The sequence below is a fragment of the Ascaphus truei genome, chromosome 10 (assembly GCF_040206685.1).
Source record: "Ascaphus truei isolate aAscTru1 chromosome 10, aAscTru1.hap1, whole genome shotgun sequence".
NCBI lineage: Eukaryota > Metazoa > Chordata > Amphibia > Anura > Ascaphidae > Ascaphus > Ascaphus truei.
In genome coordinates, this window is record NC_134492.1 from 22,962,266 (window position 1) to 22,974,138 (window position 11,873).

Consider the following 11,873-nt stretch of genomic DNA (forward strand, 5'->3'; position numbering starts at 1 on the left):
TCTCCAAACTTTTCAGTGCGAGGGCCACATCGTATATTCTACACATTTTCGCGGGCCAAAGAAAAAAAATCTTTCTGTCATTTTTATATATTTATATATTTTATAAATGAATGAATCCGTTTTATTTGGATCTATTTTGGGGTAATCAGCATGATATATGATTCAGAACAAAAGAGGAATGTGACAATTACAAAGAAAGGATGCCGTGCTTACACTAGGAAATTATACTGTATATAATGAGCAAAAATATATATCAAGTTGCTGCGGACCGGATAAAATCTTGTGGGGGGGCCTGATGTGGCCCCCGGGCCATAGTTTGGAGACCCCTGTAATAGAGGCTGGGTGAAAGGTTATAGATGGTGTGATGATGTTGTGTACAGTACAGTATATACAGAGTATCCACTGCACAGGTGCAAGAGGCACAACTGTATGTGAAGCATTCTGTATATCCCTGTGTTTGCAAAATAAAGTAGTGGCAGTTTTTTAAAAAAAAAACAAGTTAAGGAAAGTACAGATACAAAATTATTTAGTAAAATGAAAAAATGCGCGCAGAACAGCATTGTGTTGCCATTTCAATGGACCAACATAAAAGAGGGATACATTAAATTATAGCGTACAGAAGACACTTTTAGATCATGGGTGGATAACTCCAGTCCTCAAGAGCCACCAACAGATCAGGTTTTAGGGATATCCCAGCTTCAGCACAGGTGACAATCAGTGGCTCGGTCAAAAAACTGAGCCCCTTTAGCTGAAGCAGGGATATCCTTAAAACCTGACCTTTTGGTGGCCCATGAGGACTGGAGTTGGCCACCCTTGGATTACAGCAATGAGTCTTAACCAGGGTACTATGACACTTAGACCTGCCAGGGCCCTTGGCCACGTCACAGAACTTGATACTACAGTAAAACATTAGAAGAGTGACTACAATAATGGCATAATATATTTTTTTAATGACACTTGAGTTTCAAGCATAATAGAACCATAAATAACTATAAAGAGACTAGCTGGAAAATTGCTGCCAACCCGACAATTGTCACAGGATATTGGCCCAGTTTTTCTAGCTCAACTGAGTGCATTCAGCTTCTCAACAGTCTCCAGACGTAGACTCCAATCTCATGATGACCTGGAGCTACCTTGCTAATACAGTGTCCAACATAAAGAAGCTAGATCAAAACGGAATAACTCTGTCATGTGTGTTTCAAACATCAGCGAGAGAAGGGGTAGCCAACCCCAGGCCTCAAGGGCCACCAACAAGCCAGGTTTACGGGATATCCCTGCTGCAGCACAGGTGGCTTAATCAGTGGCTCAGTCATTGACTGCGCCACTGATTGAACCACCTGTGCTGAAGCAGGGATATCCTGAAAACCTGACATGTTGGTGGCCCGTGAGGACTGGAGTTGGCCACTCCTCAGCTAGAGTAATTGGTATACTGGAATGATTCAGAACCCCCAGGGTTAGCTCAAACCTTTATTCTTAATATCCCTGCACTGGATGAATACAAGATATATTATATGTTGTATTCTGTTGCACTGGACAGATACAGTGACCTGCTCCTATCGGTTTAAGACTCCCATTTACCTACACAGAGGTGATCTACTAAAATAGCACACATAGGGGGCTATGCACTAAGGTTTGCGTTCTGATGTTCCAAAAAAGCACGTCCGTTAAAAAGTGAGGCCGGGGACGCGATTCACTAAGGTCTTGAGCCCATTTTTTAACGTACCTGCTCAAAACACAACAGCGTACGTGTTGCTTTTTTTCTCCCTGCTAGCATTCTTAAACTTCACATACGCTAGCTGATAGAAAAAAAAGCTGCATGTAACATTTGCATGGAGATTCTGTATCTCCATGCAAGGCTGTTACAGGCGATCGTACACTAAATAAATACGTTTTAATAATAAGTGTACATGAGCAGGGGGTCTTCAGAGCTGACCCGTGTTGGTTTCAGGTCCGAGGACCCCCTACTTCAGGAGATACAGGCCCCGTTATGAGGTGCCGGTATCCCCTGCAGAATTTCAATGTCCCGGTCACGTGACGCGGACGCTTGAAAGTGCAGGGGATACCGGCACCCCATAACTGGGCCTGTATCTCCTGAAGTAGGGGGTCCTCTGACCTGAAACCAATGCGGTTCAGCTCCGGAGAACCCCTGCACATCTACACTATGAAACACATGTATATTAAAAAAAGATTTAACAAACATCAATACACGACCCCCCCCCCCTCCCTCCGGCCTAACACATACAGTACAATAATGTGCAAAACTACTATTATCCAGATAGGGATAATAGATTATTTGCCCATTATTAAACACTGCATTAGCATACATAAATAAAGTAAATAAATACAGTTATACTTACCATAACAGCAGGTCCCTCTGTCCTCCGTTGCAAGAAAGCATATATACATAATAAAGACATTCTAATGGCCCCTAACCCCTTAATCACCTTAGCGGTTACTAACCGCTATAGTCATTAAGGGGTTAACCCACCCTGCCCCCATACAAACCCGGGAGGCATAAGCACCCACCCCGGACTGACTATACCCACCCTGTACCCATTGAATAGTATAGTGGTACATCATACCCATATAATAATAATATGGGCATGATAAGCCTCTATAGCACTCAATGGGCACCCTAATTACAATACATTAATGCACCAGATACACAATAATAAAACATAACTCCAAAAAAACACACTTCACTTAATAACAACAGTAGCCAGCTAATCCAATGGATACAAGCAATACCAACATCAACAATGAATTAATTAAACCATTAACCAATCAAACCAATTAATTACTAAACAAACTCAAAATGAATAGTAACACTAACCAATCAAACCAATTAATTACTACATTAATGAATTTAAACATTAAAATACAAAGAAATAAATTCAAACAATCTCTGAAATAACCATAAAACGCATTAGCTAACATAATACAACATTAACTACAAACGAACACCAATCGCAAACATTGTATTACCATTAAGCATGAAAAAAACAAACAATGACATCCACATAAGAAAATGAAATAAAAAAAACCAACAGCCATATCAAGCCAGAAATGCCCCCAAATATTGTCATAATAATGTATTAATCTGTACCCTAAAGTGGTACAAATTAATATATTATCAGTCAATGTGTCTCCCCCAAAAAATCAAAAAACACATCCAGTGAAAAAACCTGTAAAAAAAGACATTTACAAACATTGAATATCTTACTTACCATTAAAAGCGGTGGCCCTCCGACTCCCGGGGAAACAGGAAGCTCACGTACCTTGAAGGCCTCCACCAGCATCCGATGCCCAAATCTTCATTTTTCTTTCTTTAATCACCTTCTTCTATCACCATTTCTTGATGTTCTTTATCTTCTATCTTCATCTGTCAATCCAAAAAAACCCATGTTAAATCCCAACCGATGTTGTCTCGTCGTCTTCTAGGGCTCAAATGAGGCGTCACGGCCTTAAATAGGGCTTGTGACGTCACATTTAGCCTCAAAATGGTTAACAGCCACCTGATTGGCTGTTAAAACCATGTTCTGACTTTAATTTTTTTTGTTTTTACATGACGTCACTTAAAGGGAATGATGCCAGCCAATCAGAATGGCTGTGTTTCATTTGCCTTTAAGATGACTTCACTAAATCCAAGATGGCCGGCGTTACATGGTAATTCAGCCAATCAGAGTGTGGAATTGGTTCCCACGATCTGATTGGCTGAAATACCATGTGACACCGGCTTCGTCACGTCATCTTAAAGGCAAATGAAGCACAGCCATTCTGATTGGCTGGCATCATTCCCTTTAAGTGACGTCATGTAAAAAAAAAAATTAAAGTCGGAACATGCTTTAACAGCCAATCAGGTGGCTGTTAACCATTTTGAGGCTAAATGTGACGTCACAAGCCCTATTTAAGGCCGTGACGCCTCATTTGAGCCCAAGAAGACGACGAGACAACATCGGTTGGGATTTACCATTTGGATTGACAGATGAAGATAGAAGATAAAGAAGATCAAGAAATGGTAACAGATGAAGATAGAAGAAGGTGATTAAAGAAAGAAAAAAGAAGATTTGGGTACCTGATCCGGATCTTCATGGCGGATGGCATCGGATGCTGTTGGAGGCCTTCAACGTACGTGAGCTTCCTGTTACCCCGGGAGTCGGAGGGCCACCGCTTCTAATGGTAAGTAATATATTGAATGTTTGTAAATGTCTCTTTTTACAGGTTTCTTCATTGGATGTGTTTTTTGATTTTTTGGGGAGGCACATTGACTGATAATATATGAATCTGTACCACTTTAGGGTACAGATTAATACATTATTATGACAATATTTGGGGGGCATTTCTTGCTTGGTGTTGCTGTTGGTTTTTTTAATGTCAGTTTCTTATGTGGATGTGATTGTTTGTTTTTTTCCTGCTTAATGGTAATAAAATGTTTGCGATTAGTGTTCGTTTGTAGTTAATGTTGTAGAATATTAGCTAATGTGTTTTATGGTTATTTCAGATATTGTTTGAATTTATTTCTTTGTCTTTTAATGTTTACATTCATTAATGTTGTAGTAATTAATTGGTTTGATTGGTTAGTGTTACTATTCATTTTGAGTTGGTTTAGGAATTAATTGGTTTCATTGGTTAATGGTTTAATTAATTCATTGTTCATGTTGTTACTGCTTGTATTCATTGGATTAGCTGGCTACTGTATTAATTTACTTTATTTAGGTATGCTAATGCAGTGTTTAATAATGGGCAAATAATCTACAGGTATTATCCATATCTGGATAATAGTTATTTTGCACATTATTGTACTGTATGTGTTAGGGGGGTGTATTTAGTTAGAAATAATGTTTAGTATTTTTGTAGGCACAACATTGGTACCGCAGGCCCGTGGGGACCCCGGGACGGCCGCGGGGTCAGCCGGGGATACCCACGCGACCCCCGGCCTCCCTCGGGGACCCCCGCGGGGTCAGCCGGGGACACCCGCCGGCCTGTTATATGGGTGTTACGCATGCAAAAATGTAAAGCAAGAAATTTTTCTAAGTCCAGCTTTTTTTGCGTCTACCTTGAGCTGACGTGTTCTGTTGAACGCAACTTTCGCGTACGCTAAGGTTACGTAGCTTAGTGCATCCCGCTTAAGGGCAGAATTTAACATGGTAACATGGTAACCATTGTACATTGGAGTTACATGGTAATGAGCGAGCAAAGTTGGACTTAGAAAAATTTCCTGAAAAAAGTCAGTTTTAGAGCGCAAAGTGCCTGTTTGCGTGGCTTAGTGCATCGTGTTCAGCGCAACATCACGTTCTAAGAGCACTTTGCGCTCTAAAAACGACTTAACGGAGCTTAGTGCATGACCCCCACAGTACTTTTTAACGGAAGAGAGAAGGAAGGAAAGTTCAACTCGTGACAAAGTACAGATTTAAAGCCTGTGCAGGACCCGTGTTTGGGGTTTACTGGGACACAGTGAGCCAGCTTTTCATTTTCCGACCAAAACATGTAACTAAAGAATCTTTCATTCAATCTGGCAAATATAAAAGGAGATAAGTACTTTCCTCAACGGCAGGTCATATGCAGCATGATAAACGTCATGTGAAAGAAGGGAAATATAATGGTAACTAATTGTCAACGTTGAAGGAGCGAGAAAGGGAGAGATTACAGAGAGAGATGGGGATGTACAGGGGTGGTTTTTTTGATACAGTATTATGTGTCTTTTGTTTATAAGGTCACCCAGACAGTGGATTCTCCTATAAAAAGAATCATGTTTTAAGTTACTAAGTATTTCAGGTGTGTTTATAGAACTGAAGATTTTGGACCGAGAACACTATAACCCCACACTGTACTGTATATGCAGACATGCTGTATTCTGCATGTACACCCACAAAAAAATATATATATATAGTATACAGTACAGTGCACAGGTCAGAAATGCTGTTTTCTATATACTGTACACTGACACAGTTCTAAGTCAGACTGTATCCCTGCACTGCATTTATAGCCAAGCAGATTTTGTTTCTATATACTACTGCACTGGACAGATACAATGTAAATGTATATAGATATGTGGAGATATATATATATATATATATATATATATATATATATATATATATATATATATATATATATTATATATATATATATATATATATATATATATATATACACATACATACAGTAATACGGATGTGTGCACTAGATATAAAAAGTAACCCAGATGCTATAATTCTGTACACTATATATTTGCCCAATATATATATACTGTATACATAACCAGACAAATGCTGAATTGTGTGCACCATTGCACTTTATACACAAACCGTGAGACAGATGCTGTATACCCCTGGATTTACATTTACATACAGATGTGATATTCTGCATCTCTCTTCTCTGGACAGATGTGTTATTTGGTATACCCCTCCTTTCACATGCAGTTTATAAAACATATACTGATATACATATACACAGTATACCCCTGTACTGGATATACGTTTGCATACAGATGTGATATTCTGCATACTGTATTCCTTCCCTGAACAGATGTTTTATTCTATTTACCCCCTCTTCAGATACTGTATATAATACATATACACATATGCTGTATTCCAACATGCAGATGTGGCATTGTGCACCCCAGCACTGGATATATATATATATATATATATATATATATATACACACACACACATACACACACACACACACACACACACACACACACACACACACACACACACACACACACACACACACACACACACACACACAGTGGGTGGTGCATATTCATGTGCCTTTATAATATACAGGCTGGTATACACATATATACTAGACATTCATATATACACATACACACACGTGTGGGTCGGTGTATATGTGCCTCTATACGTGATGTTTATGTATATCCTGGATGATGTATAGACAGTATGTGTGCCTGGCCTATACGGGCGGAGTGAGTATATATATATAATGTGTAATGTATAATGGGTGGTGGTGTATGTGTGTGTACAATATGTATGTGCCGGTATAATGGATGATGGATGCACAGATGTGCTCTCACTTACCCCGGGATGCTGTCCAGCTTGTTACCTGCTGTCTGCAGCCATGAGCCCGGGCAGCTCACCGAGCATCCTCACTCCTCTCCCCCGGGCCTGGCTCAGCTCCATCATCCCCCCTTCTCTCTCTTCCCTCCTTCCTTGCTCCCCCTCTCTCCCTTTCCTTCCCCCCTCTCTCCTTCTCTCCCCCCCTGCTTCTCTCCCTCTTCCCTTCTCTCTCCCTCCTTCCTTCCTCCCCCTCTCTCCCTTTCCTTCTCCCCCTCTCCCCTTCTCTCCCTCCCTGCTTCTCACCCTCTCTCCCTTCTCTCTCTCCTTCTCTCCTCCCTCCGGCTTGCAGCGGTTACTCTGTATCCGTGGCTCGCCTCTCGCTCAGCGCTGGCTCTCTCCACCCCTCTCCCACCTCCTGTCAGGACCCCGCCGCGGGGAGGGGGCTTCTCCCGGGACTCGGCTGGCTCTGCACCCCCTCCCCTTCACCAATGGGAGATATATAGTATCTACCCCCCCGGCCGGGACCCCGAGCTCTCCCCGTCACCTCTCTACAAGAAAGGGGATAGCAAGTAAATGCAACCAACACAAAAAGACCCCCCCACCCCCCAAACCCAGCCAGCTACGGAGAGTCGGAGTGATCAAAGCTGCAGGAGAAGCGCTGCACCTCCTTCTCTCCTCTTCCCCCTCTGTCCCCCTCCCTTTCCCCCCTCTCTCCCTCCGTCCTCCTCCTCATCCCCCCTCCTCTCTCCCTCCCTCTCTCCCTCCCTCTCTCCCTCCCTCTCTCCCTCCTCCCTCCTCTTCTCCTCTCTATCTCCTCCTCCTATCCCCCTCACTCCTCTCTCCCTCCTCCCTCTCCTTCTCCTCTCTATATCCTCAACCCCTCACTCCTCTTCCCTCTCTTCCCCCTCTCTCCCTTTCCCCCTCTCTCCCACCTCATTCTCCTCTCTATCTCCTCCTCCCCCCCTCCTCCTCCTCTCTCCCTATCCCCTCTCCCCCTCACTCCTCTTCCCCTCACTCCTCTCCCCCTCACTCCTCTCCCCCTCTCTCCCTGCTCTTTCCCTGCACCCCCTCCTCCTCATCTCCCCCTCCTTGTCTGCCTCCCACCACCCGCTGCTGCTCTCTGCTTTTTGTCTCCAGTGTTTCCCTCTATCTCTCCATCCTGCATCTCTTATCTGTCAGTCTGAATGTCTGTCAGTGTCTCTCTGTCTCCCACTCTCTTTGAGCTGTTTAAAAAAAAAAAAAATACATTATTAACCTTTTGACTGCCAGTGTGTGGCAGGCCTCTCTTGCAGCAAAAGGGTAGATTGTAAGCTCTTTGGGGCAGGGACTCCTTTTCCTAATGTTACTTTTATGTCTGAAGCGCTTATTCCCATTTTGTGTTATATGATTATGTCACGTGTGTTACTGCTGTGAAGCGCTATGTACATGGATGGCGCTACATAAATAAAGATATATATATATTGATTTTATATATATATATATATATATATATATATATATATATACACAAAAGAGATAATAAGTGGCACACCACTGTTTAAAGAAATAATTTCTCAAGCTGTTTATATTTGGTGCTCACCTTCCGTTGATCCTGGCGTCCCAAAGCTGGATCCAAAGTAATAGCAAAATAGGAGAAAGGAAGAGGCACACAAATTGTAGTGGAATCAAATGATTTCAAATGTATTAATGCATCAGAGCTAACAATGGTAACGTTTCAGGACAAGCAGTCCCTTCCTCAGACCAAACACCTCAAGGTGTTAGCTCTGATGCATTAATACATTTGAAATCATTTGATTCCACTACAATTTGTGTGCCTCTTCCTTTCTCCTATTTTGCTATATATATATATATGTAGAGGTATCAGTACCGTATATATATATATATTAACATACACACCCAGCAAGCTCAAACGCCCACACCCACCTAATCTTGACTATATGTAATGCCACATAGAGTGCAACTGGGCTTTTGTGGCACACAAATACAGCAAACACAGGGGGTGCCCAGTGCTACATCCAAATGACAAAACATACATGGTAATAATTACAAGAAATGATGCTTCAGTGTAAATAATAATGCTAATGCTATTAATATTAAAATATGTTTTTTTTAGTTAGAAATTTTGGTCAAAACATCATAAGCTTGCACACCAAATCGTCAAGGTAAACCATAATAAGTGCAAGTCCTACACTACACGGCATTAGTTCCCTATACCTCTGTGTGAGGGGGATATATATATATATATATATGTAGAGGTATCAGTCCCGTGTTAGCCGAGCTTCAATAATCAAAAAATAAATAGATGATACCGTTCTGTGGCTAACGAAATGTATCAAAAAATGATAAATTTCGTTAGCCACAGAACGGTATCGTCTATTTATTTTTTGATTATTATATATATATATATATATAATCCAATGGAGATAAGAGGGTGGAAGCAAGGAGGCGGCAGGACATATGTAAGTGTATTCCCATTAATTCTGATAGGCCAGAGAACATTTGCCGCCACAAAATGTTGCCACCCTAGGCCCGGGCCCAATGTGAAATCCACCACTGCCTGTGGATATGGTTAAATACCCTTTTTATAATCTACACGTTGTGCTGTGTCTCCTTCCCTGGTCATGTGCTTTTGGTGAAGTATCTTTTTCATACATGTATTAATATTTGGTCATTGACTCGGCCCCAAAATATTCCATCACCTCAATTTGCAACCCTATCATCTGTTGTATAGTAAAATATATATCTGCCTGACTGAGGCCCAGATTAACTAAATGGTGCTCAACTTTAGCACCTTAGGTTCCCTTAGGTGAATCTGCACCTGAATAAGCAGGTTTCACCACCACCCCAGAATCAGTGGGAATATTTACTAAAGTCTCCCGCCTGCAAAACTGGGGTAAAACCAGTGAACAAAAACAATATATTTCTTAAAGGAAAGGAATCCTGCTGAAAAGAATTTGAGTTTTTCTTTTTGAGGACTATGATATTTTAGTAAATTGTCTCCAATTAATTTAATCCGTTAAAAAAAACATGACCTGCTCAGATACATTTTGTTATAATATTATACCAAGTATCGTCTCTCCTAACTCTTCCTATAACCAGTAACCTTTCTCCTAGCTCTACCTATAACCAGTAACATCACTCCTAACTTCTCCTATAACCAGTAACTTCTCTCCTAACGTCCTATAACCAGTAACACCACTCTTAACTCTTCCATTAATCGGTAACATCTCTCCTAACTCGTTCTATAACCAGCAACATCTCTCCAAACTCATTCTATAACCGGTACCATCTCTCCTAACTCTTCCTATAACCAGTAACTTCTCTCCTAACTCCCCCTGCAACCAGTAAAGTCTCTCCTAACTTCCTATAAGGCCGAGTCCATAGCAGGGGAGGCCGCGCTGAGCCGTGCTGACGCTCCGCGCTGAGCCCCTGCATCCTCCATGAGGATGTCTTTAGAGGGGGCTCCGCAGGCGTGCTGAGGCGCTGGATTTTTCAGCCGACAGCCAAGCTGTTTTTCAGAGCGCTGTCGGCTGAAAACATCCAATCAGCGCGGAGCAGCGTCAACGTCACGGTGCCGTGACGTCAGCGCCGTGACGTTGACGTCGGTGCGTCGCGGGCGATTGGCCCAGCGACGTCACTGCCCCGCCTCCCGATCGCGCCCGCTGGCTCGCCTGCATGGGCATGAAATCGCGCAGATTTCAGCAGGCGAGCCTCAGCATCAGCGCGTCTCAGCCCTGCTACCCCCTCTATGGACTCAGCCTTACCCGTAACATGTCTCCTAACTCATTCTATAACTGGTAACATCTCTCCTAACTCATTCTATAACCAGTAACATCTCTCCTAACTCATTGTGTAACCAAATGTCACATTCAAATTGGCAACATTAAATTAACAAAGTACCTTTTTCATACATCTAAGTCCTAATAATAGATAACCTGATCAAACAAATGGCACAAAAGCATGATACTTTTTCAACATTTATTTATCCACAAATGATTCAAGATTCAATACCCATGTGTGAAAAAGTATGCGAACCTTTAGATTCAGTACTTGGTGGCACCCCCTTGAGCAGCAATGACTGCAAACAAGCGTTTTCTGTAAGTCAGTCTCTCACAACAGTTTTGAGGAACTTTGGCCCATTCCTCCTTACAAAACTGCTTCAACTCAGTGACATTTGAGGACTTCCTTGCATGGACAGCCCGCTTCATGTCCTGCCACAACATTTTGATGGGGTTTAGGTCCGGACTTTGACTAGGCCATTCTAAAAGGTGGAATTTCTTCTTCTGCAGCCATCCTTTCGTAGATCTGCTTGTCTATTTAGGATCATTGTCTTGCTGCATGACCCACTTTTGCTTCAGCTTCAGCTCATAGATGGATGGCCTCTCATTCTCCTCTAGAATCTTCTGATACTATGCAGAATTTATGGTTATGTCAATCATGGCAAGCTGTCCAGGTCCTAAGCCAGCAAAGCAGCCCCAAACCATCACACTCCCACCACCCTGCTTGATGGTTGGGATGAGGTTTTTCTGTTCGAATGCAGTGTTTGGTTTTTGCCAAACATAACATTTCTCATTGAGGCCAAAAAGTTCTACCTTTGACTCGTCTGTCCATAGAACATTGTTCCAGGAGTCTTGTGGATCATGTATGTGCTCTTTGCCGAACTTCAGACGGGCAGCAATGTTGTTTTTTAGAGAGCATTGGGGTCTCTCTCTCTTCTCCTCCCCCCCCAACCCCAGTTCATTGGCTACAGAAACACATAAACTTGCACTCAAACAATATTCAAATAATACTTGTAGGCGCTGAAACTCCAAGGAAGACTCCAAGATATAATATGCAAAAAAAGAG

The 11,873-nt window shown here is 42.1% G+C and overlaps 1 protein-coding gene across 3 annotated transcripts in view; it reads right to left on the reverse strand.

The window, feature by feature from the left end:
* B4GALT2 (beta-1,4-galactosyltransferase 2) overlaps positions 1–7,204 on the reverse strand; it is a 102,229-nt gene extending 95,025 nt beyond the window's left edge. For all 3 annotated transcript variants that reach the window (XM_075616218.1, XM_075616221.1, XM_075616220.1), the window contains exon 1: positions 7,050–7,204. The gene's annotated coding sequence lies outside the window, so the exon portion shown is untranslated. The remainder of the gene's footprint in view (positions 1–7,049) is intronic.
* Between the last annotated feature and the right edge of the window lie 4,669 nt (positions 7,205–11,873).